Source organism: Anabrus simplex, chromosome 12 (genome assembly GCF_040414725.1).
Source record: "Anabrus simplex isolate iqAnaSimp1 chromosome 12, ASM4041472v1, whole genome shotgun sequence".
Lineage (NCBI taxonomy): Eukaryota > Metazoa > Arthropoda > Insecta > Orthoptera > Tettigoniidae > Anabrus > Anabrus simplex.
In genome coordinates, this window is record NC_090276.1 from 2,586,764 (window position 1) to 2,614,657 (window position 27,894).

The window sequence follows — 27,894 nt, forward strand, 5'->3', positions numbered from 1 at the left end:
GACTAATTGCTTGTTTATTCCTTGGATTTGCCGTTTGTTTGTAATCTCCTGTTGATGAAAGTTTGTTTGTACACTGCTCTTTGACTTAGATTAAATGGCGGTTGGTCTTTATACATGTTTATTATGCATTGCTTCTTCTCACAGCTATAAAAACTGAACTTGCGCTTTCACAGAGTATAGAAAGTAGAATATTTTTCCGGCTCCATAGCTAAATGGTTAGCGTGCTGGTCTTTGGTCACAGGGGTCCCGGGTTCGATTCCCGTCAGGGTCGGCAATTTTAACCATCATTGGTTAATTTCGCTGGCACGGGGACGGGGTGTATGTGTTTTCATCATTTCATCCTCATCACGACGGGCAGGTCGCCTACGGGCGTGAAATCAAAAGACCTACACCTGGCGAGCGGAACATTCCTCGGACACTCCCGGCACTAAAAGCCATACGACAGTGTTACTTTCAGTAGAACATTACGTACCTGATAAGACTGCCGATGTATGGAAAACAGGCGCGAAAAGTTTTGAACAGTCTAGTTGCTGATTGATACGCAATGTTTTATTTATTTATTTTCCGACTTTCAAGCAAAACCTGATACAGCGAATAAATGTATCGCCTTATGAATTATCATTACAACGGACATCTAAACACAGCGCACGAGTTTATTTCCAAAACAACTCAAGATTGCTGAAAGCCTTGTTAACCAGTTTTGTATTTTTAAGGTTGCACGAATAACCCGCAAACCGGATAATTAATTAATGGGGATTACACTGGATACCCCTCGCGTGTTATCGCTTGTTCTGTAAAACACAAGATCAATCGATGAGGTTCATCAAGTGAGGATGGACCTCCCCGGTTATTAAGTGTAAGAGGCTTGTGACACAGCTCGTATCCTCTTATAGGTCACACTTCAGGGCGCTTGCCAAAGAGAGAGACCTGTCGCAACAACCTGCTGCGGCCTACTTTCGGCTTGGAGATTCCCTTTGTACTTGCCAGCCTCCATAGCATCTCCTGCTGTCACTTCTTCCCGACAGAGAAATGTTTAGATCTTGTCTGCATGATTAGCAGTGCTGGAATGTCATACATATATGTTCCCTTTAGTTTCTTCTTTCTTAGCATTTACTCACCTATTGTTGCAATTTTTTAGGGATAGGTGCCCGTGCAACTTAAATCTAATTGTTTGTAATTGTATCTATATGTGACTGTCTACTCCCACCATTCTTACCGGCTACACTTTTCTCAGAAACAAACTGGGTGTCTTAAGATGTGTCCTATCATTCTATCTCTTCTGATCAAATTTCGCCAAATCGATCTCCTCCGACCAGTTTAGTTCAGTATCTCTTAATTCGTTGATCTATCCATCTCGCCTTCAACATTCTTCTGCAACACCACATTTCAAAAGCTTATTTTCTCTTTCTTTCTGAGCTAGTTACCGTCCATGTTTCACTTCCATACAATGCCACGCTCCAGACAAGTCTTCAAAAACATCTTTCTAATTCGTATATCAGTGCTCGTGTGAGAAATTTTATTTTCTTAAGAAAGGCCTTCCTTCCTTGTGCTCGTCTGCATTTTATTTCCTCCTTTCTTCTGCCATCGCTAGTTATTTCATTACCCAAGTAACAATATTCATCTACTTCCTTTAAGATTCAATTTCCTAATCCAGTATTTCCTGCATCACCTGACTTCCTTCGACTGCACTCAATTACTTTTGTTTGGGACTTTTACACTCCTTCCCTAGCATTCAGCAATTTCTCCAGATATTCTGCAGTCTCGGGTAAAATAAAAATATCATCGGCAAATCTCGGTGTTTATTGAAGGTCACATAGTAGAATAAATTTTGAGCATTTGGTAAACACAATCATAATTTTACAGGTTTTGAGGATGATATGAAAATAATGTTTAAAGCTAAACATGAAGGGAGAGAAAATCCACTTGGAATAGCTGCCCTAATACTAAGGAAACTATGACGGTTCAGCCTACTGATTAATCTAATAAGGACAGTAATAACATACATTTAATTAATTTCCATTGGATTTTTTAAAATGTTGCAATATTTATTAATTTTCGGACAGAAAATCCCCTCCCCCGCCGATGGAATCTACTTATTTAAATAACAACTTTTAAGTTATACAGATATTTTGAACTATTTCGAGTGAATCAAAATCGCAGTTGACATTTCCTATAGAACATTATTAGGGAGTCTAGGAAATATTCAGAGACATTTGTGATTGTTCCGCACGCACCAAACAACATACCAATAACTTCACAGTTATTAATTTTGTACGTGTCCCAAGTCACTTTTCTTTTGAACTGCTTTTTATCTTGCTCAGATATCCGGCAAAAGGTCAGGAAATGGGAACCTGAGAACGTTTTGAACGAAGCAACGACGAGAAATATTCCGTTCAGAACCTTGGCATGCCGTAGGAACCACGTGTTACTCTCCGGCACGCGGCGTCCACTCAGTTCCAGTCGAACAGCTGAGTGGCATGCCAAACCAGTGCTCCACAGCGAAGTATGTTGTGACTTGGAAAACTATTCAGAAAGAAATTGTTGCATTTCTATCATCATCTGTGTTTTACATAATTTTAAGAATTTCACTGATGATAATTGATTAATTCTTAAAACCGGTTTTAATAAATTAAGTGTGTGTGCTAATACAGACTAAAAGGTTACATATATTTGAAACTCGTTTCGGTCATGTTAGAGACCATCAGTCAGAATCATAAAGTTAAGGCAAGACAGAAATTACAATACCCCAAGTGTGTGTTGTTGACATTCGGCGCAAGACAGGTAAAGAGTCATCACGATCACACTTGTTCTAGTGTAAGCTCTCGACATTTACTTCTAATTTAAAGAATGCACCTCCCAAAAGACCAGGTGAAACACTTAAAAATACCAGCACTTGGAGGATCTTCCTGAATTTAGTTCCGCTCCTGTTTTACATTATATTGCTCTTCAATACGGAATAATGTTAAATGTATTACCGATGATGATGATGATGATGATGATGATGATACAGACTAAGTTTTATACGTCAGATATGTGTATGGTGTACCGTCAGTTCTGTTATAGAAAATTGCCTTGACATTTTATGATGACTATTATTCAGATGATGTTGATATTCAGGCCTCGCAGTCAACTTAATCTCGCCAGGAGAGTCTTCAGTGTGTACAGATGGACTAATGTTCTGGAGGCGAGGAGAGTGGAATACCGGGCATTGTGTCAGGGACACTCATTAGCACCGGACGTTAGAAGCATACATCAGAGGTATATCGAGTGCAGTTAAGATTTATCGTCACCGGAGTCCCGGAGACTAACAGAAATACTGCTATATTGAGTTGAGTGTTAGCGGAATTCCTTGATGTTTATTGCAATTTCTTTGGTGGCATCAGTGCGTTGTGTAAGGCCTATGATCTTTTGTTGCGAAACCGGCTGATGTCCCTGTTGTTAAATGTTGTTTGGCAGTAGTGTGGGTGATTTCGAAGGTCCATATCGATTAAGTTTCGAATAGTTAACTTGTCGAGAAATAATAATACCTGTTACTCTTCAGTTTGCCGAAACTAATTTTGAATAAATAAATTGATAAACTACCTGAAAAAGATAGCATATGGTAACACAATAATACATGAAAAAGAAACAAGTTAATTAAAAAAAGATGTTTCGTTCTTGAAAAGAGATCAAATTCTATCAAATCACACTCAAAATTAAGTTATTTAGAAATGTAAAAACATTTATGCTTATTTCTGTTTAAAATCTTGAAATATGGAACTTACTTTAATGAAGTCCTCGAGCGTAGATGCTGGAGTGGAGATGTGACGGAAGTGTAACCATAGCAACCGTACAGTCGGTGATGGTCAAACCGTGTTACTCAGTAACCGTGCAGAATGTGTTATAGCTGGCGGTGGTCTGAAATTAGCAACCGTTGCTGGATGGCCATGACGGAGACATGATCATTTGATTTTCACAAAGGGAAATGTAACTACTGTTTTTCAATAAAATGTCATTATTAGTGGGGTGGATGTTGATGAGCTGAAATGTTGTGAAATGATCCATGAAATGCCCTTCAATTTTCGGAAAAATGCTATAAAATAAGAAATGGCTTTAAATTGACTAAACTGAACTTGGGCCACTGTGTAACAATAATTTTCCACATAATATATCACTGTTCTGTTCAATGTACAGCTCTTGTTTTAGAGAAATTAATTAATTTGCTTGGACGAGTTTATAAATATGGACATAACAATCTGCTGGCAATTTGTGTCCCCCCCTCCGATAAGCTGTGAACACTTCTTGTTCCTCACTCTTATAGGTTTGAGATGTTTTCTCGTTTTACATGCTATTGCACAAGAAACTTCCTTTCCTCACTCACTTTAACACTGCATAGTTTAAAACAGAGGTGCCAACCTTTGAAGTGGGTTTTCAGTAATCCTCCTTCAGCCCGGAAATTGTAGAGTCAAATCCAAATTTACGCCTACCTTTTCGATAATGACATCATCCCCTTTGCCTTTCCCGACAGCAATCTACTCTGAAGTATTTCATATTACACATCAAAATTTGCACATTACCAGTTAGTTCTGTCATAAAAATATTCTTTGTAGTTTGTTTCACACCCAGCAACTACTTTTCAGTGTGGATTTCCTTGAAGCATCATTCCCTGTGATGGAATTTTCGGCTTCTGTCTGAACCATAAGAGTTTCCAGTGTAGATGCGCTCAATGTAGACCTGAATTCCCTCCGATTTTTCCTATCAACACCGAAAGCGCTTTATGTGGGAGAGTCACTGTCAGATACACTTACTTCTGTAATAATAATAATAATAATAATAATAATAATAATAATGTTATTTGCTTTACGTCCCTCTAACTACTTTTTTACGGTCTTCGGAGACGCCGAGGTGCCGGAATTTAGTCCCGCAGGAGTTCTTTTACGTGCCAGTAAATCTATCGACACGAGGCTGTCGTATTTGAGCACCTTCAAATACCACCGGACGGAGCCAGGATCAAACCGGCCAAGTTGAGGTTAGAAGGCCAGCGCCTCAACCGTCTGAGCCACTCAGCCCGGCAACTTAATTCTGTAAATACAGTATTACCTCAGGTTTTATAAAGGACAAGAGCTCTTTCAATCACAATGAATTGTGAACGCTCACGGATAGCAAACGGAAGTAACGATCGAAGTTCCGTTGCCACCTCACAAACGCTGCAAAGAGGTGGGTTGAGCAGTAACGCTGGAAAGGATTAATTTTTCCCTCCTTTTCTTTTTCTCTCCGTAGAAATTTATTTCTCACCGAGCTCGATAGCTGCAGTCGCTTAACTGCGGGCAGTATCCAGTATTCGGGAGATAGTAGGTTCGAACCCTACTGTCGCCAGCCCTGAAAATGGTTTTCCGTGGTTTCCCATTTTCACACCAGGCAAATGCTAGGGCTGTACCTTAAGGCCACGGATGGATTTTATTCCCACTATTCGACAACAAATTCGTCACATGGTCTACGGCATGGAAAACATCTCAACTGCATGAAGGTAGAAATGCTCTCGTACAACCCAATATCCCTCCTAACCTATGGTATTATAAGTTTCATCGGTCACGAGGTCTAACGGTATCCGTCATCCGAATGCGGCCCATTCCCTTCACCTCTCCATCGCATAGGAGTTTTGGCTTCACCGCGCTGTCGATGTCAGTATGCGGAGGATGGAGATCTCGACCACATTTTGTTTAAGTGTGGCCTTTATGAACCTTCTCGAAGCCGCTTTTTATCTGAACTATCTGTCCTCGGACACTCCCGGCACTAAAAGCCATACGCCATTTCATTTCATCTGAACTATCTGATCTACAAGTGTCGTTCCCGACCAGCGCTGCATTGGTGTTGCACGGTGAAAACAATTCAGTTCTCAATGCTGTGATGGACTTTTTGAGAACCGCGGAAATAAGAAATTGATTTTGTGCTCTTCGCATTGTTACCAGTGTTTTGTGTTTTGTTCGTCGTCCCCCTCTTCTTCCGGAAGAGATTCAGTGTAGTGTTCTCCACTTGAAGACTGTGGCAATCTGATTTTCATTCTTATGTCCTTTACACTGATATATTGGTATTGTGCAGTAAGTGTTCCTTGTACATGGAGGATGACCAAATGTACCAACAAAGGTCAATTAAATAAATTTATTTAAAAAATGCTAGAGTGCGTAATACAGTTTACAATGGATGGAATATTCTCAGTCGTTCTAGTCACCTATTACCATTCTGGAAGTTATACTGTGTTTCACAGTTGTGGATTACAATTTATATATAGGCTACACGTAAGAATACATTAGAATATTCATTTACAGGTATTTACATTAACTGAACTGTTATAAATGTTTATGTAGAGTGCCTGTTTCATGACATAACCTCAAAAACGCGATCATATCGCATGTACACACGATGTAATAATAATAATAATAATAATAATAATAATAATAATAATAATAATAATAATAATAATAATAATAATTGTAAAATAATAATTACGATCGTAAAATAATAAATCCATAAATCGATATCTGCATGGGTGAGAGAATATTGTTTTCAAATTATACCTGTTATCGCACTTGCGTCATCGGCTGCCGTCCTCGGGGGCCCGGCTTCGATTCCCGAAACTGCCGGAAATTTAAGAGTGGCAGGAGTGCTGGTATGTAGTTGAAATGGTACATGCTCACCTCCATTGGGATGTGCCTGAAAAGAGCTGCACCACCTCAGGATGAGGACAAGAGTTTGTCCGGCTCTATGGCTAACCTAACCTTTGGTCAGAGGGATCCCGGGCTCGATTCCCGGCGGGGTCGGCAATGTTAACCATCGGTTAATTTAGCTGGCACGGGGGCTGGATGTGTGTCATCATTACATGCTCATCAGGACGCGCAGGTCACCTGCGGGAGTCAAATCAGACCTGCACCTGGCGAGCCGAACATGTCCTCGGACACTCCCGACAATAAAAGCCAAAGGCAGAATTCATGCTGTCCCTTGGGACAGTGTCTTCTCGGGTTTCCAGTGGACGGTTGCTTGGACGGTCTTAAGTTGTCATAGTAATCCTGTCGGCGCCTGTAAGTGTACCCGCAAGTCCCGTCCCGTCACGTTCGTTTCCTTGAGAGAGGTCAAGAAACAAGAACGCGGATGTTGTAAACACTGTGAGTCATCAAGTGAGATAGGACGGCTGCATTCCTCCCTCAGCAGATTACTTTCACCTGGTACAAGTACTGCTACAGAATAGTACCCCTGACTATCGTAAGAGGGTGTTCTCACAAGGTGGTGGTGATTGTTTTAAGAGGAAGTACAACTGGGCAGCCATTCTCTCCAACACTAATCGGAGACCAACATTATTGTGTGAGTTAAAGAGGTAGAAGAAAATGAAGGTATCGGCCAAAGAAAGACAAGGGTCACGAAGGGCGTGAAAATGACATCCTAGGCCTTGAGTGTTCTTATACCATTAGGGTCGGAAAATAACAAGGGTTGACCAAGGGAAGTCAGAATAGGATAGATGAAAGTGAAGTCTGCCACAAAGCTGAGGTGTCCATGGTCGCTCTGAAGTTTAGAGCCCCTGCTGCCCCTTTTATGACAGGCAGAGGTGTCCCCCCCCCCCCCAATCACAGGGAGACACTAGGTATCCCTAGGCTCCTCAGTTTCATCTTTGCTGTCCGACCTCACTTAGTCAACTCTTGTTCTTTTCCAACCGCGATGCTATTAAAACATTCGAGGCCTAGGGAGTCTTTCATTTCCACGGCCTTTGTGACTCGTGTCTTTCTTTGGCCGATACCGTACCCTCATTTTTCAAAGTTTCGGACCTCTTCCATTCCACCCTGATTTGTGTTCATACAGGATGGTTGCCCAGTTGTATTTCTTCTTTGAAGAATAATCACGTGATCAATACTTTAAACAATGAAATGGACGATAAGATTTTTGACCCCCCCCCCAGGAATAGACTTCCTCAACGGAGAACGAGCATGCACTAGTATCACTGTTGGGATTACGATTTGGAACTAGATAATAGAAAGCAAACTGCCGTTATATGTGTTTATCCTCTCAGCAGACAAAATAATAATAATAATAATAATAATAATAATAATAATAATAATAATAATAATAATCGTATGGCCACAGCTATCGTATGTAAGAATTTTCATTTGACGCCATCCGGCTGCTTGCTCGTTAGTTTCGTAGTTCCGTTTTGCTCGACGCCTAGTGTAAACGAATTTCTCTTAGGCGTCAGTGGCTGAGTTTTTATTATTATTTTTTAAATGACGACATGGAGTGTCGGACTTTATTTCCACCCTTCGAAAATTAGACTACCTCTGCCGGGTCTGAACGCGCTCTCTTGGGATCCTGAAGCTCACACCCTACCGCTGATCCACAGAAGCAGTTTCGGACTCAGCGTTGCCAACTTAAGGGTTTCACCCCTAAATGTAGGGGGATTTAGTCGCCCCAGAAGGAAAGTTGGTGGGATAGAAGAGCCAGGGGGACTTTTAGGGGGAAATTATTTCTTGAGGAATTTTGAGCGGCTATGGAGGTCCCATAATTATTCATTTCATTGCAATTGACGTCAGAAAAGTTGGATGGCGCAGCCACGCGGTTGATTGTTGAAGCTGCAACATAGTGACTGGTGTGGTTTATTTACATGGCGAGCATTGACGTCGTGATGGAAACAGAAAGAAAATTGTCAAATTTGAAGAGGTACTGCTCTGTATATGGTTGCAAATCGTATAAAACGGATGCGAAATCTCTTCACTACTTTCCTGTACAAAACGTTCAGAGAGAAAGATGGGCTTCCGCGCTGTCAATTGGAAAACGCGTTACGCGATACATGACAATGTGCAGTCTACATTCTCGTGAAAACGACTTCTTTCCACAGCGTAGGTACCGGTACTGTTTATTGTACTCATTGATAGTTATTGTCTCTAATTTGTATTCACAAAGATTTAGCTACATCAAAAATACTGATAAACTTGTAGCCTAATACTTCTGTGCCGCACATAGAATGTAATCCGCTCTTTGTAAACTTCTTCATATATGTAACAGCAGACAGTAAATTAACTACCTACGTGTGAGTAATATCTTTAACTGGTAGTAATTAAGCACTGCATTTAAATTGCCTATAAAATACTTCTATCAATGAAAGAAAATGTGTAGTATTTTGCCATCATAAATGAGCTTTTTTGCTATTTGTTTTACGTCACACCGACACAGTTAGATCTTATGGCGACGATGGGACAGGAAAGGTCTAGGAATGGGAAGGAGGCGGCCGTGGCCTTAATTAAGGTACAGCCCCAGCATTTGGGAAACCACGGAAAACCATCTTCAGGGATGCCGACAGTGGGGTTCGAACCCACTATCTCCCGGATGCGAGCTCACAGCTGTCACGCTCCTACCGCACGGCCAACTCGTCCGGTCATCATAAATTAGAAGCCATAACCTAATTATTTGGTAGAATTGGACAAACCAAGTAGTCTTCAACCCCAAACAGCTGTGACTGTAGAGGTTATAGTACTCTTAAATTATAATTTTCAAACTTTGCTCTGCATATTCTGTAGGTAGTTATAATTTTTATACTTATTATTGTCGGTTCTAAGTTCTAACTTTTGTGCTGATTGTAAAAATGGAAGAATATTAAGATTAGGATGTGGGCTGTGCCAACACAAGCCTGTATAAAGCCTAAGATTTATTTGCTTTACGACATTTACTTAGTAGAATTATTATTTTTTTTCTTCCCCAAGATTACAGTTTACAAGACAGGTAACTCCCCCGTCACCTGGCTAAGTCTTTGGCATGGACCAGACCAACAAGAAATTACTCCATAACCTCTAATAGTGGAAAATTACAGTAGCTTAACTGTTAAGGTGAATTAGTGTGTCAACGGTAACATTTATCTGACAAACCCGCTTTACATGTACAGTTGCACTTCACATTTTCACTCCCTTTGTTCAAGACAACATTAACTTTGTGGGGTTTTGAATCGATGTGGGATGATTGTAAACACAACGCTACAATACTAGTACTAGTTACATCTTCTGTTTCAAACTTTTTACTTACACATATCAAGTAATTACGCTTGAATATTTCTTCCCCTTCTACTAATGGACGCGTGAAATCTCCGACAACTCTCAACAGTTGTGCATACGACACCAAAGACATTTTGAACACTTAATAAATCCTACAGACCCACACCCGATCACTGTGGTGTTTATTTCCCGTCACTATCTCGCCGCCATATTGGAAACAGCTGACCGTAAGCTCCTCCCCCGTTTCGGACGTCAATAGCATGCTCGGTTCCGTCAGTGTGTTCGATTCATCGTGATGTTTAAGTCTGACACTGCAATTATTTTCTTTTCTAGAAGCTCTTAATGTAAAATTCCTTCACGTGCCTTGGGATTCCCTCTTCTCTCTTTTATGAACGCAGCAGTCCCCTTATTCTTCACATTTTTTTTTTTATTGGCTACTAGCAAATAGGTGTATTTACATAAATCGGCTGCAATTTTAATAATATATGTATTAAAACACTGGAGACATGCATATCTTTTGCCTTCTATCTCTGTCCCTCCTTCTGCTCGGTAACCGCAGCAGCATTTGTTCCTTTTGGTTGATGTTTAGGGGAATTACTCACTTTGGGTCTCGCACATAGTTCATTGGTCCGTTTATAGAGTAAATGTCACTAGTTGTCAACGTCATGGAGGAGGGAAATCCCCGCAATAGATAAATGTAGCGGTCTAATAGCGTAATTTGATGCAGTTTTCACTGTTACTGTGCAGTTCATGCAGTTGTAAGGCCATTTGCGTGGTATGTTAACAAAGTAAGGCGATATCTGTGATATGTGAATAATTATGTGGAGTGATTTATTGTTTTTATAAATAATGGCAATGCCAATGTTATTTGGTGGTTATTGTCTCATTTAGGGGGATTTTTGAAGTGATCTGGAGGAATTTGAACTTAGGAGTTGGCAGCAATGGTTTCGGTTAAGACATTCTTGATAAATGCCGTATCGTTGTGAACGTGCTGCAATAGTTAAGAGATTTTATTCGATACTGCTGTATCAGCGTAACGTATGCTATTCACAATCAGAGAGTAACGGATAACTATGAAGAAGTCTACTATGCAGCCCGTGATGCTGGAGCTTGGTTACAAAACGCAATCTCTTTCATTCGGAATCTTCCTCAACGAAGAGAGCTTTTCATCGCGTTGCGCAATAGTGTAAATCAGTTCCCCAAACTGGGAGATTCGAGAGTTACATTTTACTTTTATGAGACGTCCTATAGATGTGGGTATTGTTTCATTGTATTCCTTCTGGACATTTTCTTAACCCTGGAACGCCACACTCACAAAACACATACGTAAATACCGCAGTGGGGTCTGCTTGAACAATCAGATTAGTAATTTTATGAGTTTTTCTTATTCGAACTGTCTACTGTATTGTTAGAGGAAAGCGGTAAATGACTATTATGATCTCTAGCGCTTACATATTTTAATTCATGAAATTATGATTACAATGAAAGCATTTGCGGCTTGAAAATTGCAGAGATACATAAAAGCATATTTTTTGCTGGCACAACGGGTAATTTTAGTAAATTTTTGGAGCATTGTTTGCAGTAAAGTATTAAACAGTCACTGAAAATTAATAGCTCTGATAATTCTTCTTAGTTACAAAATGCTTCACAGGAGATATCGACGCATACTATGGCACGGTGACTGCGTTGGTTTTTCTGTCATTCTGCCTTGGACAAGTGGCATGTGGAGGCTTCCTCTGAACATCACGTTGGATAGGCACTTGGTTAATTACTTCAGTGTTCAAAATTTGAGCAATTGTTTTCTTGATGTTGCTCTGTACTGTAGCTATACTCAGCCGATTGTGAAGGTGAGGCTAAATAAGTGACATGCCTAAGTCTTTCATGATTCCTCTTTCCTTGTTGCAATCCCGAATTGCTAAGATTAAAAACAATTTTCTCGACCAGCGTCCAAGATTTGAAACATGATACCAAGTGGGCACCGTTTTATTCTTCTACAGGTAGAGTATGTCTTACACGGTTTAGTTTCATTGTACGTGTGAATCATCCAAACCCCATGGCATTACAGCCCTTGAAGGCCTACCAAGTGACCTCTGCTCAACCCGAAGGCCTGCAGATTACGAGGTGTCGTGTGGTCAGCACGACGAATCCTCTCGGCCGTTATTCTTGGCTTTCTAGACTGGGGCCGCCATCTCAGTCAGATAGCTCCTTAGCTCCTTAATTCTAAACACGTAGGCTGAGTGGACCTCTAACCAGCCCTCAGGCCCACGTAAAAATCCGTGACCTGTCCGGGAATCGAACCCGGGGTCTCTGGGTGACAGGCAGGCACGCTACCCCTACACCACGGGGCCGGCATGTGTGAATCATGACTGGTTTTATTTGAGGTTTCATTCACCGAGTTATCATAATGCATAGTCGATAATAAAATACCAACTTGTTTTGCTTCGGTGAATACGATACAAGTGTTTTCTCACGATCGAACGGAAATCTCGATGTTCCTGTAGGCTTTTTGTTGAGAAAGCTTGATGGGAGATCCCACCATTGGAACTGATGCGAACCAGTTGTCGACCGTTATATTCCTGTTAGAAAATTGAATAGGTGCAATCAGTTTGCGAACATAGTAAGTAGACACCGATTCCGGTCGTCCTCTTTGCTATCAAGGGTAAACAATAAAGAAGGAATACGTCTCACGAAACAGAACGAGATATTCGTAGTCTCTTTCATATAGCTTTGTTGATTAGGTAATAATAATAATTTCGTGTGGCTATTTCTAGCCGAGTGCAGCCCTTGTAAGGCAGACCCTCCGATGAGGGTGGGCGGCATCTGCCATGTGTAGGTAACTGCGTGTTATTGGGTTGGAGGATAGTGTTATGTGTGGTGTGTGAGTTGCAGCGATGTTGGGGACAGCACAAACACCCAGCCCCCGGGCCATTGGAATTAACCAATGAAGGTTAAAATCCCCGACCCGGCCGGGAATCGAACCCGGGACCCTCTGAACCGAAGGCCAGTACGCTGACCATTCAGCCAACGAATCGGACTGTTGATTAGGTGTTAACACACGACGAATTTCTTCGTTAGTGTGCGTCACAAGTAGATCAAGGATATTATTGTCTGTCAACAATAAGCAAGCTTCAAAAGGAAGTTTTATATTCCTTGCAGCACCTTTTGCACCAGGAAGATGTGTTCTGCAGGTCGGCCTCTTTTCTCCGGAGTGTCTGAAGTCCACCTGTGCCCACCTTTCCCCGTCAGGTTTGATACGTTGCGACTTGAACCCGGTACCTCACCTTCAACTTCAGTGTCGCTTTCATACTCAGCATTGAATTCACTTTCGCGTTCACTGTCCTTGGAACACATTGTCAGGTTCGAATTCGGAGTCACCGCCGATATCCTGCTCACTGTCACTATTTTCTAATAATTCCCTAATGTTACGATCTACGATCTGATAGTCCTTCCTTGGAATTAGCCATTTCAAACACTGTCTCTACCTCTAGCACTAAGCAAGGTACACACCGGGAAAAGACTGGGGTTTCCCTGACCCTACGCTATCTCCCATGGACAGGTCTGAATGACGCTATCAGAGTGACAAGGTCAGTGTTGCCAACTTATATTTTCAAGATCCGCTAAATACTACTAAAAATCCGCTAAAATTCCGCCAAGGAATCCGATCTCAAATAATGGGCAACAATAATAAATAGTAATAATAAAAGTAAATGTCTGCACTCACCTGATCTGTGAGTTTCACTGGGATTAACCCCCTGCCTGCGAGCCGGCGAGCTAAAACTTATAGGCGTTTTACTGCCGGGTGCAAACTAGGTGAATTCCCTACTTCAAGGGATGCTACTCTCTGTTTCATTATCAGTCGTCATTCGTCGACTAAGAGATAAGTACCCTCTCCCCACGCATGACAAATTTATGATACCATGATCTCATATCAAATCCAAATATGTTTTCCTCGTGTGACTGCTTGCTCCTGACAAGAAAACGGAATAGCTCGGAGACAGACTGGAGTACAAATTAAAAAAACCGTAAAATGGATAAAACACAATTCCGCTATAATAAATCTAGAATTCCGCCAAAAAATCCGCTGTCCGCTAAATGATATACTGTACTGTATTTCTGCGCCGACAGTCTTCTGATTCCGCCAAATCCGCTAAGTTGGCAACGCTTGTCAAGGTACTTAATTTACAGACATGACTCAGTAGCCTACAGTTTCATATAAAAGCTTTATTCGATAATGTTTTCCATAGGGTCACTGAGACCCCAGTGTGGTGTTCCAGAGTTAAGTTTTGTCTCAGTGTCACCCCCTGCGGGTGGGGGACGCAGACGAATACACCCATGATATCTCCCGCCTGTCGTAAGATGCGACCAAGAACGATGAGATTACTTGTGATTAGTACCATTACATGTGTCGACGTTACTTGCGAATAGCACCACCTTGCGAGGAAAACCATGGGTCTGCATTACGTAGGAACAGCGAGGAACCACAGTCTGGGCGTTGCTTGTGATAAGTCATCGTGTTCATTCCACCGGTCTGTTCCACTGTTTCGCAATGGGTCTGAGTTACCTATGAGTAGTATCACTTTATGAGAAACATTATGTTGCCTGTGATTAGTACAACTCGAGAAACACCACGGGTTTGGCTGTCTCCCGTGGTTAGTGCCACTATGTGAGGAAAACCATGGGTCTGCGTTGCTTGTGATTAGTATCCACTAACTGTTTTGGATTTGTCATTTTTCAGCACTCGTTTTAAAATTTAGTTAGTGGATACATTTTGAAGTTTTAATTATAGTGTCATTTCGTTGCATCTCGTACCGTTAGGTGGTGGTGGTGATTATTTTTAAGAGGAAGTACAACTAGGCAACCATCCTCTATATAACACTAATCAGCGGGAAAAAATGAAAGGGATCCGACACTTCGAAAAATGAAGGTATCGGCCAAGGAAGACAAGGGCCGCGAAGGGCGTGAAATTGACTCCCTAGCCCTCGCAAACCTAATAGCGTCGGGGTCGGAAAAGAACAAGAATTGACAAAGGGAGGTCGGATAGGATAGATGACAGTGAGGAGCCTGGCACAAGTGGAAGCAATGCCACGACTCAGCTAAGGGCCCCGTGGTCTCCAACCCACGCTCCAAAGTTCAGAGCCCCTGGGGCCGCTTTTAGTCGCCTCTTACGACAGGCAGGGGTTACCGCCCCCACCCACAGGGGGACGTACCGTTAGGGACCGATAACCTACCTATTGTCTGTCTGTGTACCGGAACACAGCTTCAATTCCAAAAGGTAAATTGTTCTTTTTAAACTTTTTTTTTAGACGCCTGGGGCCATTAGAGACCACAATAAGCAACATTTACACATTTCTAAAAGCACTCTTCGCAGCCCAGTATCGTTGCATCCTCTCTGCTGTCCACCCGCTGTTCTGCTGTTCTTCACGAAAGCCCTTTAAACTATTGATTTGCTACCGGTACTTGGTTCTCTTAACAAAGTCTTCACGATTTAGTCCTCGCCCCTTCCTGACCTCCCTGAACCTCTTATCACATGTTATGGTAAACATTTTCTTAGTCGTCATCCATTCTAAATAGATGATGACCATAAAACTTCAGTCATCGCTTCTTGATGAAATCCATCAGTCGTTCGATTTTCTGATATAGTTCCTCTCGTCCACGCAACTCGTATCGTCGAACGAGGAAAACCAGATACCTGTATAATATTTATAATTGCAATAGTGCAACAGAATGCTTCCATTAAAATAACTCCTCTCCCCCCCCCCCGTCCCCCCTTCTCCCGTTTTACAGCTCGGAATAGAACCGCAGAAAGTGGCCTTAAAACATATTCCTTGACCTTGGCGGGACAGGAGACTCCTCAAGTTACAGAGATCGTTTGTGTGTTACGTTTCTCCATAACAAAAATTATTGATATAATCGCCATATTGTACCGTCCACATCTCAAGCATTAAAAAAAAAATTCTTTTCAATGATTATAAACAAAAACAATTAGAAACTGTTATTTTAATGAACATTTCAGAAAACGTTTGTCTAAATACGTTCTAGTTCTGTGTATAAAAAAAAATTAAAAAATATTGCATGCTCTGACCACTTGATACACTATGGCAGGGAGACGAACAAATTCTGGAGCGAATAGTGACCGTGGATGAATTTTGGGCCAGGCCGTATGGACCAGAGATTAAACACCAGTGTACAGAATGGAGACTCGCAGAATCACCACGAAGACAGAAGTTCCGGTAAAATCCGTCAAGCTGATGGTCACAGTTCTGTATGGCACAACGATGACAGCAACCGTTACGTCGTGCTCGGCTCTTCTCAAGAATGTCATCCTTCTCCATGACAACGCCAGACCGCATGCAGCAGAGGCTATACGGAGGGAACTTCAGCGCTGGGGGTGGCAAGTGTTGGAACATCCGCCATATTTACCGGACCTGTCTCCGTGTGATTTTGACCTCATCCCCAAATTTGAAAGAAATATTGCGTGGGAGGCGGTTTGGGACACGAGAGGCACTGCCAACGCTGTGAAACACGAGTTTACGGGCCGAATTCATAGACAGCACTCGTATATAAATAGGACCCTTAAGTAATAAGGGATCACTTATAATAAGTATTCACTTATGAGTTTACATTTTATAGACAGCACTTAAAGAGCACACTCATTGATGCAGTAAGTATTCGCTGGAGATATGGCAATTCTTCATTTTATGCCTATGCTTCCTGGATCGTGTAGTTCTGGCTACCGAATAGTGGGATGATCTATTGTGTTTTGTTTATCGAAGGACATGGCGCGAACGCGCGCGAAATTTTTGAGGTTAAGATCGTCTACCTGTATATTGTATTTGGTTATCAGAATGGATAACAAAACAGCGAGGTGAGACGGCACGTGCAAGAACTTGCTTCGAAGTACATGCACATAATATAGAACAAGCAGACCGACGCAATTTCTCATCAGAACATGAATGACGTAGAAAAAACTTCTTGTGGACAATGCAAACTACGAAAATGCCCAGAGTCTAATTTTCTTTTTAATATAACATGTTTATAGTTGTCCAGGTACTCGAACCTATACAAATATTCATCCAAATGTAGAGTATCTAGCTTTACAACGCGTTTAATGTTTCGACAAATATGTCCGTAGCCGTTACGTTGGAATGGGCCTAGATGTGTGATGTCATAATTTCAGAAACTTCTGATATAATCCGGCAAACGATTGGTTGACTAACCTGATATTATTAGCACAAATTATCCTTAAAGTAAATGGTGGTAGTGCAACACGTTCAGTTTTCTTATAGCTATAGTTCTTTACTATTCCACGTTTCTAATTAAGCGATATACCGGTAATGAAGATGATGGTAACAATAACAATAACCTGAAATTAAGGTGACATAAATCTCAAAACAATATCTTGATTAATGGTGAGATAGTGAGTCCTCTGTAGGTTATGTACACTATCTCAATCAAAGGAGCAATAATATTCATAACTCTCACTTTACTAAAGGGAACCCTTCTTTAAATTGTTGGTAACATTACACTTCGATAGGATTTTCTATCTCTACTGTGTGCACGAAAAGCATTCTGTGAATGAAATAGAACATATTCAGCAAAATCATTATCTTCCATGTTGCTGCAACATAAGTGAGTCACTTAAGTGTATGTGGGAGGTCCACTTATAGCAATAAGTGGGACACTTAAGTAATATGAAATGAAACCTGGCTTATGTGTAAGTGCTGTCTATGAATTCGGCCCTACATGGGCATTCTAGGAGACTATTTTGTCAAGGTTTCTGTACTCTGAGAATGAACATTATGTAGCACAAGGATTTTATGACAGACACTTTTCTTGCTACAGCTGGTAAACCTACTCAGCATTATTCATACATTCGCCATTCCCATCTGTATGTTTCCATTTGTATGGCAGATCTCGCATTAGTGCGGAAAAATGTAGTTGCCATGAATCTTATCCCAATCTTCGTAGTTTAATTTATTTATTTACCAGTAAACTCTAGATAACCTATATCATTAATAAATATTAGAAACGGTAATGGTCCCAGCACTGGCCCTTGTGGGACACCATGTTTAACATTGTAGATGGGCCCTTTAGTTTCATTGATATTAACATATTGCTTCCTATCAGTTAAGTAATTTTTAAACCACTCAGAGGCTATTCCTTTAATTCCTGCATTTGCTAGTTTATTAAGTAGTAGGATATGGTTAAGTGTGTCAAATGCCTTCGCAAGATCTATGAAAAGTCCAGCTGCTATTTTATTATTATCTAATGCATTCTGTATAAGGAAAACCATGCCAAAAGCAACTGAAAGCCCCCTTAATATTGCTACGCCACATTGTAGTAATGAAATGATAGATAGCACAGAGTATAACCCAGCTGTCTCGGTCTAAATGCAGGTTCGAGAACTTTGAACTTTCTTGTGATGAAACAGGCAAAAATGAACTGAACCTTTCAACTTGTGTGTACCTACAGTACGTAATCAGATAAAAACTGAATACGAGAAAATAATCTGAAGGGCACAGACAAAATTATGATTGTGTTTTTTATGTAGAAATCTTGCGCGTACTTTAGTCACCTTATCTTTTACGTAATTAGAACACAAACTCCGTCTCCATTGGTTACAATCTCGCTGGTCAGAAATTGTATCCTATTATGCAACCTCTATTCATTGTCATTTCCGCTTCACGCTTGGAACTAAGATGGCCTTCTCCTTTAAAAATAGAATGATCAAATCAACTAGATACGAACCAGTTTCCTAGCAACAACTGACTACCCTTATTTGAATCACTGGTAGAGTGTCGGTGAGTTAGACACCACATGCCGTATGATATCGGCCTGTTTGTTTGTTTTATTTACGGTATTGTGGCTTCTTTCATATGACGAATATATGGTGCCTTGTCCTTTCTTAACCACATTTTACAAATGTTGTTTACAGATACAATTCATGAACTAAGTGTTGAATTGTACTCATTTTCACATATATACAAGAATGTAAATAGAAGGTACTTAACATTAATCAATATGAAGTAATGTTGCCCAAATACACACACAGTAACTATCATCTAGGGCCCGTACTCATCAGCGCGAATAGAAGCTTTTATCTTGGTTCAAAGCTAAGAAAACCGAGATTACAGTTAACATGTTGGGTGGCGAAACAGGATAGCTAAGATAGATGACTTGAATAGCATTTGACTGAAGGACAAAATCACAGCGACATGGAATATGGCTACGATTATGCAATAAAGGATCCTAAGTGGGGGAGGAAAAACCCACAACAACGCCCTAGATACTTTGAGGACTACGATGACAAAAATGTTGTAGCCCATTTTAGGCGCTCTGAAGCTTTCGACCCTGTCAATCTTATCCATGATCGAACATAACCTGGAATTCCCAACACATAGGTAGACCTAAGATGTATTCTAGGTTATAGCCTATATGGTTAAAATTCCGGACCCTACCGAGAATTTTAACCACCATTGGTTAATTTCCTCGGCACGGGGGCTGGGTGTATGTGTTGTCTTAATCATTTCATCATCATGACGCGCAGGTCGCCTTCGGGAGTAAAATCAAGACCTGCACCTGGCGAGCCGAACCCGTCCTGGGATCTCCCGGCACTAAAAGCCATACGCCATTTCCATTTCATTTTGAATGCTACACGGTTTTGTTTAGAAGTATACATTGTGGGGGGCTATACCTAATTTGTTTTCTTATTTTCTATTATGTGAATGTTTTCTGCCACCAAGTTCAATAAGAATTCCTACCCTTGGAATGTCATATTAGGCTTCTTTCTTTGTTTCTGGTCATCAGCGAACATAATGTACATTATGGTTAAATTATTTGCAGACACAGAATGTTATTTAAAACATGTTTACATTTTGATAATGGCGCCAGCGCGCAATTTTCTGTGCGTCAGTGTGAAAAAAAATCAGGTTCAAATTCAGATTGAAACGAAAACAGCCGGGCTAAGCGACTCAGGCGGTTGAGGTGCTGGCCATCTGGCAGGTTCCGAACCTGGCTCCGGTGGTATTTGAAAGTGCTCAAATACGTCAGCATCGTTTTGGTAGATTTACTGGCACGTGAGAGATCTGCGGGACAAAATTCCGGCACCTCGGTGTCTCCGAAAGCCGTCAAAAATAGTAGTTAGTGGGACGTAAGAAACAAATAACTGAAATAATGGCATTACCTGAGGTTTATAAATCTAAGATAATAGCAAACGTAACTGACGATGGTGAACACACATCCAGGAGAAACAATCAGATCTTCGTCACAGACACACACCTAAGTGCATACTTCAGTCGATAGCTTTCAACAGGTAATCTGTGGTTCAAAATTCTAGCTCCATAGCATCTCTTAAGTCTGTAAAGTAATTTGTAGGATGGAAAGCCAATAACAATTACAAATAAAAACGTATAAAATAAATACCTCGACCCGCTGTGGGATGGGACGGCTTTGTTTAAAGTAAAATCTAAATACCAGTTTTCATGCCTGTAACAACGTTAGTTTTTATTGGATGTAAGTATCCTCATACAATTAATTTTTCAATTCTTTCACCCCTGCCCCTTTCATTGGATTTTCCGAAATCAAAGGAACACGTGTTTCTTTACTTTTAAAGCAGATGCCAAATACAATTTTCACAACTGCAACATCTTTCGTGTTTGAGATAATAGTATTTTCATACAAGCAACGGGAAACTACCCCACTCCTCATTTGCCTAGTATGCCTCTTCAGTGACACCTAGGCTATCTGACAGCTGTTGGTGGAGCTGTGGAGATATCAGTATCCTGATAAAAATAATTCAACCCCATTTTCAGTCACTTTTCCCCCCCACCTAAGTGTTTTTTCAGAAACCAGAGAAATGCATGTTTCTTTATATTTAATAGAGATAAAATACCATTTTTCACTTCTGTAACATGTTAAATTTTTGAGATATACTCTCAACATGCTCATTTTAAAATTTCACCCCCTTTTTAGTTCTCCTTAAGTGGAGTTTCCGAAAACAAATAGTCTGTTTCTTTACTTTTATAGGAGATTCCAAATAATTTTTACGTCTGTAACATTTTAGGTTTCTGAGATTTACTGTAAACATAGTCTTTCTAAAAATTCACCCCATTTGTCACTCCTGTTTAGCTCCCATTAATTGGATTTTGCAAAAACAAAAAAAATCGTGTTTCTTTATTTTTTAAGGAGTTCCTAAACACTAATTTTCAGGTCTGCAATATCTTCAGTTTCTGAGATACAAGTATCCTCATTTAAGCCATTCGACCCCATTTTCACCCCTCTTAGTGAGAATTTCCAAAAAAAAAAAAGTGTTTCTCTATTTTTAAAATAGATTCTAAATACCAGTGTTTACATCTGTAAACTTTTACAGTTTTGAAATATAGATACTCATTTAAAAAATTCACCCACTTAGTGACAGAATATCCAAAAATCCTCCCTTAGCGAGCACCTTAATGTATCCTCAATTTCATTTCTTTATGTTCAGTAGTTTTGGCTCGGGGATGTCAGGACATGTTCTTTTAGATATAGATGTTTGCCTAGTTGTACTTCCTCTTAAAACAATCACCTCGTAAACCTAATACCGTCGGGGTCGGAAAAGAACAAGAGTTGACCAAGAGACTTCAGATAGGAATGATGAAAGGGAGGAGCCTGGTACAGTCAAATGGAAACACCACTAGCCTACTCAGCTACAGTCTCACGGTTGCTACTTCACACTCACAAGTTGAGCGATGGAGGTTCGCATGTCGCATTGCTTGATACGCCCCCCCCCCCCCTCCTTCCCCACTGACAATGTCACAGCTTGAGAGCTCTTTCCTTTCGTTTGCCGTTGTCTTTATTTTTTGTAAGAAAATTTAGAGTAAAACTCGCGTGATTTTAAAAACCGTAGCGTGCGGTTAGGGCCGCGCAGCTGTGAGCTTGCATCCGGGAGATGGTAGGTTCGAGTCCCACCGTCTGCAGCCCTGAAGATGGTTTTCCGTGGTTTCCTATTTTCATACTCACTTTTAGACATTTCCTATCCCATGGTCGCCATAAGATCTGTGTCGGTGCGACGTAAAACAAATTATTAAAAAATCGTATTTCCTTTTATAGGTAATCACCAGCCCTACAATCATTCTACAGATGAGTTTGCTTGCGTCAATGACTTCACAAGTGGCAGAATTCTTAAAATAATAATTAAAAAACCGTAAAATGGAAACACCTCGGTTGGTTAGCATTGCGGCTACGATTCGTCAAGAAAACATGTTTAAAAGTATCCACAGCTGTTTACCTCACAAGCACTTGGCAACTGTCTTGTTGCTAGGCTAATGCTCTACAAAAGTCGGTTTAATTTTAGTTTATTCATTTCATGTCTTCCTGTAGCTCACAACTTCAGACCACGAGATGAATTCGACATTGCTTCTGTTTATAGTAGGTTCCTCTCTCCATCTTTCAAATATCAATTTTTGGTCCACTATTGTTCTGACACTGACGATTTGCGGTGCCTATGGGACTTTCATTTTCCCAGCGTTCGTAGTACTATCCTTTACTTTGCAGATTCCCATTTTCTTCAGATGGTATTATATTATTATTATTATTATTATTATTATTATTATTATTATTATTATATTATTATTATTATTCCAGCCCTCCGTTCTAGCGGTAGCATGTCTCTCTCTTAATCGAAGGACCCGGCCCGATTCCAGGCCAAGTCAGGGATTTTTACCTGGATCTGAGGGCTGGTTCAAGGTCCACTCATCCTACGTGATTACAACTGAGGAGCTATCTGACGGTGAGATAGCGGCCCCGGTCTAGAAAGTCAAGAATAATGGCAGAGAGGAATCGTCGTGCTGACAACACGACACCGCGTAGTCTGCAGGCCTTCGCGCTGAGGAACGGTTGCATGGTAGGCAGAGGCCCTCCGGTGCCGTTTGAAGCAGCTCAATTGTGTCAGCCTTATGACTGTAGATGTAAAGGAACTCCTGCGGGACAAACGTATGTCACCTCAGTCTCTCAGATAACCAATAACGACTCTTCTAAATTTCAGCAGTGCATTTGAAATCCTATGAGCTAAGTTACAAAGACTTCATCTCAGCTCATCTGCATTAAAACTATTCTCCTAGAGCGCCTCATTAACGAACGTCAACATGTAGTACAGGATGATAAAACAGCAGGGTGGTGAACTTAACATTGACGGGCGTCCAACAGGGTCCTGTACTTGGACCTCTTTTGTTTATTAATTAAATCAATGGTATCGCTAATGACTTACACAATTGCACCCACCACCTCCATGCAGATGACTTACAGCTCTATTACCTGGTCACTTCAGAATACAAGACAACTGCTATTCAAAAAGTGAATAATAATATAAACCTAATAAGACATCTATGCCAGTGATAACTTTTAATTAATCCAATTAAGACACAACCTATGCTTATAGGACTGTAGCTATTCTAAGAGGAAGACCTCCACCTCCACTCATGATCAACAGTCTGACAGTGCCATTACAAAAGCCTTGGGGTCATTATAAATGAAGTTGTGGATTGGAATGAATACCGTAAATAACATGCCATCTTGGGCTCTGCTGAATAACTTTCTAATAGATTTGGAGGTTTATTATAGAAATTATTTTTTGAAAGAACAGGAAATAAGTCTTCTGCAAAAATTATCTTTGGTTCCTTTGTAGTTTTGCCACGCCGTCTGCCTAGTAAAATCCACTACATATAGAGGTATTCCACTTCAGTAGACATTATTTCATACGCGTGGTTTCTTTGACGTGAATCGGGGCTGCACAGACTTGATCACGTGTGTGAGGCACGCTAAATAGGGGAAGTCCCGCGGTGAGTTGCATCACGACGTAGATGGCAGCTAGCGGTAAGTTTATTTCGTCCTGGCTCTCCAGCCAAATCCACACAGCAGTAGGGTTCGTGGAGGCACAATGTTTTAGATCTTTCAATGCCGGTCTAAGTCTCGAACAAAAATAGTAGGTAAGTTAGTTAATTGACAAACCACACATTCATTCCCAATAATTCATAATAATGAATTACCGATATACAATTTTCTGGTCTTAGTAGAGCTAATTCCTTTTCAGATAATTGGTCCTCGTAATTTAGTTTGTTTGTTCAATATTTCGCGTGATTCATTTCACTATACGTGACACATCACACACAAATACACTTGAGTAGTACCGGTAACAAAAATATCAAACAAGTGTCGAACCGCGCACTACAATAAACCATAATTCACAGTAAACGTGTTTACTTCCCTGTGATCATCTACGTGAGTTTCAGTGGAAAAGACAACCACGAAACAAAAATCCGCTTAATGGCTTTTAGTGCCGGGATGTGTCCGAGGAGGTCTTTTGATTTGACGCCCTGCGCGTCGTGGTGAGGATGAAATTATGGTGACGACACACACCCAGTCCCCGTGCCTGGGGAATTAACTAATTATGGTTACAATTCCCGACCCTGCCGGGAATAGAACCCGTGACCCCTGTGGCCAAAGGCCAGCACGCTAACCATGTAGCCGGTATACTCAAATGAAAAGGATGTTTTTAATGCACTAGAAGTTGAATAACTCATAAATCCCAACATTTTATCCCCCCTGCTAAAACATCTCGAATTCACAAGGTCTAGTGTAGAAATTCCTATATTGGCACCACTGATTTGGTTCACTCTAAAACAGTGAAAGCAAATACCGGTTTATATTTTTCCTCATATTATTTGTGTTTCTATTTTCATGCAGTTTGCAGCAAGAGAGTTTCTCTTCGTTGGAGAAATGGGGTTGAAACTTTCAGTCCTATGTTGAAGATCTGTTACAGCACCAGTGTGTCCAGTCTCAAAATCTTAGTAACCTTCGTCAGTGGATTTTACTGTAACCCCCTCCCCCATTTCTCAGCTGCAAGCGAGTGTATGGTGCTGGCAAATGAGAGATGGAAGTCCACGACCTAAAATGTACATTTATCATCATTATAAATTCTTCACTCGAGCAGGTCGGGTGTCTCTGTGAAACGTCCACAAACCTACTACGCTGGCGTAGCAGGGGAAAGGTGATGCTTCCACCTGGCGCTTGCTGGCAGACTTGAGCTAAATAAAATACACTAGCTCCTGCGGACCAAACGCACAATCCCCTGTGGGTGGGGGACGCATCCGTGGTATCCCCTGCCTGTGGTAAGAGGCGACTAAGAGGGGCGACCAAGGGGATGATGGCATTAGAACCATGAAACGAATTGTGCGTATTACCATTACGTGAGGAACGCCATGGGTCTACGTTACTTGCAGATAGTACCACCATGTAGAGGCGGAAAACTATCGATAGCGACCACTATCGTCATATATCGATAGTCCGTTGCCTATTATCAATAGTCAGCGATAGTTCCCCCCCCCCCCCCCTCATTGGCTTATTTTTCGCGCTAACAGAAATTGTACAGCTGTTTGCAGTTAACTGGTGAGGAGTTTGTTCCAATTCATAGGTGTGCATCTAAGTATCTCTGTGTACCTAGTGCCGGCAGAAAGACTATTTAGTATTTTGGAAGGTGGGATTCTCCTTAGTTGAGTTGATGCCAATACGGGACAAACAATGAGATACATGTTATCAGACACTGTATGTAGGCGAGAGAAGATAAGGCACATTTTAGGTCAAAGACTTCATGAAAGCAACTGAAAACTCTCCTGCCATCTGTTGAGAACGCTGTAAAAAAATTTCCAAAGATATTACAATACCCGAGAAAATGTCGGGCGATCGCAAAATGAAAACTGTAGCTGAACGAAAATTGCTCGGACGGTCACGTTATGGGCAAGCGCGTGCAGCCCGAGAATGTCTTGGACGTGCCACTCAAGAGATTTCAGTGATTTCCGATCTGAATTTGAGAAATTACGTACCATGAAATAGTTGTGCTTTCTACTGATTTTTTTGTGGATTGTCTTCAATAAATGTTCTATTTTCGGGCATAATGATAATTTTTCAACTTTTTGAAAACTATGGATTACTATCTATAGTAGAGCTCATAATATCGAAAAATATCGATGGCGATTACTATCGATAGTTCGCCGCATCTACCACCGTGTGAGGAACACCATGGATCTATGTTGTGAATGTGTAGTGCCTTTATGTGAGGAACGCCACGGTTCTGTGGTAGTAGGGTTGACGATCGTGTGTATTCCACCGCAGCAGGGGAGCGGGCATTCGGCTGCGCGAACTGATGTCAATGTGCCGTAACGCTGTGCTGGAATGCGTCTGCGCTACCTACCACTTTACGAGAAACACCATGGGTACGTTCCCTGTGATTAGTACCACTATGTGAGAAAAACCACAGGGCTGGCGCCCATAGTAAGTACCACTATGTGCGAAAACCATGGGTGTGCGTTACCTGAGAATAGTTTCATTATGTGACGAAACCATGGCTTTGTATTACCTGTGGTTATTACCATTATGTGTCATACATCGTGGGTCTACATTGCCTATGATTACTTCCACTTACTGAGGCCGGCCATACACGTTGCGGCGTACCGGAGAGGTTTACCTGTACAGTTGACCTGAACAGTAAACCTGTACAGGCGACGACCTCGTACACGGTACGGTTTGCCCATCAATTGACCTCTCGGATTCCTTCAACTTTGTCAATAATTTTGTATAAGCGGCATCTCTCAGTGCACGATTATGATACTCCTTGCTCTTCACACGGCACATACAAGGTTCAGATTTGTACAACTCGATAAACTCCTCTAAAACTTGAGTTCACTTACGGTTTGACATGTTTCGTATAGTATTCTATCAAAACAAAACAAAAAATCACCGGTAACCAAAAAGAAATTACAGAACAAAACAAACCGAGTGATTTTGTAAAAACAAATGAGCAGAACGCAAGACCCTCTTCCTGCGCTTGTCCTGCTTCAACTGAGCTGAAACCTGTGCAGGTCTTATGTGAATCAGACAGACGTGCAGTTATGTTCAACTGGCCTGAGGGACACCACGGGAATACCGGCGCCTGTGATTAGTCCCGCTATGTGCGGGGTTTGTTATCTGTGAGTGATGCCATTGTGTGCGACATACGATGAGTCTAAATTTCCTGTAATTAGTACCACCATTAAAGAAACACCACGAGTCTGTTACCTGTGATTAGTATCATTATGAGGGGCCGCTGACCTGGATTTCGGACCCCTTTAGATAATGTAATTCAGCTGTGAATTGAATCCACTGATTGTTTTTGTTTCACTATCAGTTTTTTCATCATTCGTTTTAGATTTTGAAGTTTTAATTTTCGTTTCGTTCACCTCTTATCATTAGGGGCAGATGACCTAACTGTTAGGCCCATCAATGAAACGTATCTAGTCACTCCTCTTAGTGTCCCCTCTCGTTTTGGGCTCCATGGCTAAATGGCTAGCGTGCTGGCCTTTAGTCACAGGGATCCCGGGTTGGATTCCTGACAGGGTCGGGAATCTTAACCAACATTGGTTAATTTCGCAGGCACGGGGGCTGGGTGTATGTGTCGTCTTCATCATTGCATCCTCATCACGACACGCAGGTCGCCTACGGGAGTCAAATCAAAAGACCTGCACCTGGCGAACCGAACATGTCCTCAGACACTCCCGGCACTAAAAACCATACGCCATTTTATTTTTAGGTCCGATTCACGGTCTTTTTCCAATTATCTTTCTTTCGAAGTATGTCTCGGGTGTTCTTAACAATGGTGGCAAAACTGTTTTAAGTCCTATTTCTGCTATAATATCGAGCACACACTGTTGCAATCCTAGTTTGAGGCGGACTGATTAATTTCTATTTTTCCCCCTTCTATTTTTTTTTTTCTGCATGCTCAACATAAGGAACTTACTTCAATAGCAACAGTACCTTGAGAGCTGCACAGGCCGTGGATCTATATGTCATGGCCATCCATCAATACTTCACATCACAGCCTGCT

General features: G+C 41.2%; 1 protein-coding gene across 2 annotated transcripts in view; it reads left to right on the plus strand.

Moving 5' to 3' along the window:
* Gs2 (glutamine synthetase 2) overlaps positions 1 to 27,894 on the plus strand; it is a 303,407-nt gene that overhangs the window by 92,085 nt on the left and 183,428 nt on the right. The gene's annotated exons all lie outside the window — the stretch shown is intronic.